Consider the following 5,649-nt stretch of genomic DNA (forward strand, 5'->3'; position numbering starts at 1 on the left):
CTTCTCATAATCTCTGTCGTTGTCCTCTGCGTCTTCAATGTCATGCAACATTGTAGATAGACATTGAGTGTCCAAATCTATGGTCTCTCCACCTAAAGGAGAAGGTACGAACATGCCTTCTCGAGCTGCGGCGGTGTTCTCTACATCCTGATCCAACACTTCTTCAGCTGCGACATCAGGCGCCTCTTGCTCTCCATGCTTGGTCCAGCAGGTATATTTCTTCATGAATCCATTCATTATCAAATGAGCATGCACTTCATCCTTGTCTTCGATCATCTGTTCATTCTTACAGTCCCTACATGGGCACAACATGTGCATGCTCATCCTACTTTTTCTGTCATTATCCGCAAATGTGACAAATTCAGTGACCCCCTCTCTATACTCGGTAGACGAACGATGCGCATAGTACATCCATCTACGATCCATCTGAAATCAACAACATACGAAGAAAAATAAATGATGATCGATATGTTGAGAATGAATGGAGAATAATGTGTTTTTTACCTTGAATTTTAGCAAAAAATCGCCCCCCTTGCCCTCCCAACCGATTTGTGAACAGTACAATGGTCGGGATGGAAAGCAGTTGGCAGTTTGGGGGTATTTATAGACCCAACACACCTCAAACGGGTTAGATAAAAAAAGCCCGTCAAAGGTATTGCTCATACCTTTGACGGGCTTCTATTCAACGGCCCGTCACTGGTATCCGCTCACCTGTGACGGGCCAGAAATGAAAGCCGTCACAGGTGGCGGCCCATCACCTCTGACGGCTTCTAATGTATCGGCCCGTCACAGGTGAGGGGATACCAGTGACGGGTTGGAAGAAAAACTCGTCACTGGTATACCTCTGACGGGTTTTCCTTTCGGCCCGTCACAGGTGAGGGGATACCTGTGACGGGCCGCGGCCAGATGCCTCACCGGTGACGGCATCCCGTATAACCCGTCAAAGGTAATGGTCACTACTGACCAATTCGTTTGCCCGTCACAGGTATCCCGTCAGAGGTGTGAGGATCTGGCGTAGTGTTGGTTAGATGGAAGCCAGGGTGCCAATGGATTAGTGGAGGGTGGCACTGATGGGGAGGCAGTAAGGTGGTGCTGATAAATATGGCGGGAGCTACCAGTGAATAGGAAGGAAGACGACACGGGGGCACCGGAGACAAAAGATTAAACAAAAGTAACAAAATGAAGAGGTTGTGCTATGGGTAAAACCAAAAAAGGATCATGCCTGGGCTCAGTAGTTAACAAATTCTTGGCAAATTACTTTATATCTATAGGAGTTTTCAAAATATTTTGATAAAGTTTAACGGGAATTTGGGCCTAAGACTTAAATGCACCCTTGTGTCCACCCTATGGTGCCACTGGGAGGCGGCGTGGTCTGGCGGCCCTCGCTAGTGAGTTGGATATGTGGTGCGGGCAAAGACATGGAGTGAGAGCGATGTTAGAGTTTGAGTTTGGGAATTCAAGTACGAGGTACATATGTGAGATGGGATGAGGGGAGTGGATGACATCTATGATGTTCAATCTAGTTTTGATTGCTAGAAAATTGAAAGATATGAACACTAAATTTTCTATATATCTCAATTCTAGGTAGTTCATGGGCGGATCCCATGGAATCAAGAATTTTGGTAGAAAAAAATCATATATACTAGAGAAAATATCTTGTATGCCATTCAGATTTTAGTCAACACCCTTCTATATATGCCCATAGGTTTTGCTCATCTTTTCTATGCACCTGAATTTTCATTTTCACTCCTTCTATACTGCTTTCATCAATTTGACCATTTGTTGAACGTTTAATTTACTTGAAAAAAAATCAATTTTACCCCTTGGGGCATGGAAGGGATGTACAAATCTGTTGGAATCTTCCGTTGGATATACACACAACAACAAAAAAAAACAACAACATATATGTTGTATATATGTAGGATAAAAAATCATGTTTAATATACTCTTTTCTAAAAGTGAAAAATAAATATAGAACTTTTTCTGTCATTATATAAAAATAAACTGCCATGAACAATAACCCACACAACAAATTCAAGAACATAATAGTTTCATATAACGAACTTGTACGCTTCTAACAATATACTCTGCAAATTTCTATATACCTTCAATGGCTAAGAGCACAATTATTGTTTTCTACTCCCTCGGTTTCATATTATAAGTCATTTTGACTTATTTTCTAGTCAAATTTCTTTAAGTTTAATTAATTTAAAAAACATAGCAACATTTTTAACAAAAAAACAAACACATAGTATCAAAATATATTCAATAGTAGATTTAATAAATTTAAGAGTAAATTTCACAAAACTATAGCTATTTTGATCAAATTATCATAAAATTTAACAGTAAATCTATAGTTTTGTGATAATTTTGTCAAAGGATATGTAGTTTTGTGAAATTTACTCTAATATTAACTAGATGTTATAGATTTTGCTATTTTTTCTATAGACAATCTTAAAAACATTTCACTAGGGAAAAAGTCAAAGCAACTTATAATATAAAAACGGAGAGAGTAACCATCAAACGGTTGGCTGACTGAAGGGATCAAAATAAAAATTTAGAGTATGCAAAGAAGCAAGCAAAACTCATAGACATATAAGGGATGGGCTAAAATTCTATGGCTAATATAAATATAAATATAAATATAAATATAAATATATATATATATATATTACTAGCTGAATGTCCGTGCTTTGCTACGGATAGAAAAAAATATATTATAATATTGTCTGAAATTAATACAAATATATTTTCCTTGAAATGTGTTAGCCATCCTCATTTTGCCATAGGGAACATTCATCTCAATATATTAAGTTCAAGGGGTAATTTGCAATATTTATAATCAGAGTACGTGGGTTGCAGATTCACTACCACCACCACTATCTTATTTTAAAGTAGTATAGATACATACATGAAAAAAATGATGAAAGGTCAATAAGTGCAGACCAAAGGGATAAATTAAAGGCGACATCTATTAGTAGTCCCTCCAGCTAGGAATAATCATAAAAAATCGCATAAGGTTACCTTTCACCTCAACACCAAAACCGATATAAATTGAGTCCAGACTATGGGCAATGCTCCACAATTCTTAAATTTGGCTAATTGTTTTGTTATTCATTCAAACTTCACAAGAAAACTCAAGTATGGTACCATAAAATGTGTTCCTGTCAAAAAAAATTACATTTTATATGAAACATATCACTTTTTTCTATAAAGATAATGTTCACAAAACACCTAAACGTCAACATGCAAGCATAGTATTTATTAGCACTCCTAAAACTTACATACAAGTATGTCACATCAACCCATTAAATACACAAAGCTCAACATGTAAGCATATAGTAATTATATCTACAATTTATTTCATTCTAAAACCAAATATACACATGCTAAATCATCACTCTTAAATCATTTTCATAATATTTCAAGTCAAATCATTTTATCATTTCTCTAATATCTAACGTATATCCCGCACCAAAAAGCGGCGGCATCATCTAGTTTTTCTATTTCTGAATACCCAAAAGCAAAATCATGCATCGGCCATTGGTAGTTGGTGCATGTCCATATCCCAATGGAGTGACTAGGCATTGAATGACCAAACATGCATGTATTTCAATCCTATATATACTTCCTCTATTTTTTTAATATATAACGCCGGACTTAATACATCATGTTTGACCATTCATTTTATTTTAAAATTTTGTGTAAAATTTTAAAAAATATAAGTTCGCTTAAAATTCCTTTAGTAATAAATTAAGCCACAACAAAAGAAAATATATCTACTTAATTTTTTTGAATAAGATGAATGGTCAAACATGATGTAAATAAAAAGTTAACAGCATTAGATTCATACTCCCTCCTCTGAATATTTGACGCCGTTGATTTTTTTAAACATGTTTGACCGTTCATCTTATTCAAAAACTTTTGTGAAATGTGTAAAACTATATATATACATAAAAGTATATTTAACAATAAATCAAATGATAGGAAAAGAATTAATAATTACTTAATTTTTTTGAATAAGACAAACGGTCAAACATTTTAAAAAAGGTCAACCGCGTCAAACATTTTGGGATGGAGGGAGTATATTAAAAAACAGAGGTAGTACTCCCTCCGTCAAACAGTGTAAGCAAAAGTCAAAATCCCTTATATTATGGGACGAAGGGAGTAGTATCTAGCTAGGGTGTTCTGAATCTTAGTTGCAGCTTACTCCCTCCGTCCCAAAGACCTATGAGGGTTGTCCAGATTCGTTGCATTAGGAAGGGTCGTATCCCCATCGAGGTTGAATTTATTTGAGTAAGATGTAAGCAGAGAAGTAATCTCATCTGTAATTAAGTCTATATTTCATTGAGGCTCTGTTTAGTTCCCACATAAAAACTTTTCACCATGTCACATTAAACGTTTGAACACCTGCATGGAGTATTAAATATAGGCTAAAAAATAACTAATTGCACAGATTGCGTGTAAATTGCGAGACGAATCTTTTAAGCCTAATTACTCAATGATTTGACAATGTGGTGCTACAGTAAATATTTACTAATGATGGATTAATTAGGTTTAATAAATTCATCTAGCAGTTTATAGGCGGAATTTGTAATTTGCTTTGTTATTAGTCTACATTTAATACTTTAAATGTGTGTCCATATATCCGATGTGACACGCCAAAACTTTTCACCCCTGGATCTAAACACAACCTTATAATTACTTAGGCTTTGAGTTGTTGATAAAACATTTTCAATGATTGACACCCTGTACCTCTGTTTCTTTCTTTTCCTGTACATGAACTGTTCTTATAAAAATTAATAGTATATCGCAGGGGATTCCCCAACTTTTTCATGGCAAAATGGTACGTAAAAAGTAAGGACTAAAATGTGGTTTCTGTGCGTATATATATTCGCAGATATCCACAGTAATGATAATGTCCAACTACAAGGCACGTTTTGCGCCGGGAAGGCAGGACCTTGTGACGAAATGGACAGGCAAAGACATGAAGAATTGGAGGGACAGTACGTCAAAAAATCTGATCATAGTCTCTGCGCTTGTTGCTACTGTAGCCTTCGCTGCCATATTCAACGTACCAAGTACAATTGGAGATAACGGGAAAGCAAACTTGACGAGGAATGTCACGTACAATGCTTACATAGTGCTTGACACTGTAGCTGTCCTCGCCTCCGTGCTAGCAACACTTCTACTCGTCTACGGAAGAACTTCAGAATCACAGCGCTCATGGGGATACTTCACCGTGTCCTTTCACTTGCTATGGATATCGCTGCTCTGCTTAATCAATGCTTTCCTTGCAGCCCTAGCCGCAGTCGAGACAAAAAGATCTTTCACCAGACTGATTTTCTATATAGTATATTATGGGACGTACTCGCTGATACTGCTGCTCGTGACTCTTGGAGGACCAGCTTCATCTTTGCCTGTACTCGTGAAATTTGTTATTAACATACCGAGGAGAAGCCGTCTCGTCATCAGTAGACATTATCCCATGATCGGCAGTTTCGTCTTTAACGCGATTATCTTATCGGTGATTAATTATATAGCAATTATTGTGCCATTGGTTATATATTCACTTTGGACTTTTGGAACCTTCGGCCGCGGGAATCAACAAAGTTAGTTCCTTCAGTTTTACCGTACCATATCAGTTTC

The sequence above is a fragment of the Oryza sativa genome, chromosome 12, assembly GCF_034140825.1.
Source record: "Oryza sativa Japonica Group chromosome 12, ASM3414082v1".
In the NCBI taxonomy this organism is placed as follows: domain Eukaryota; kingdom Viridiplantae; phylum Streptophyta; class Magnoliopsida; order Poales; family Poaceae; genus Oryza; species Oryza sativa.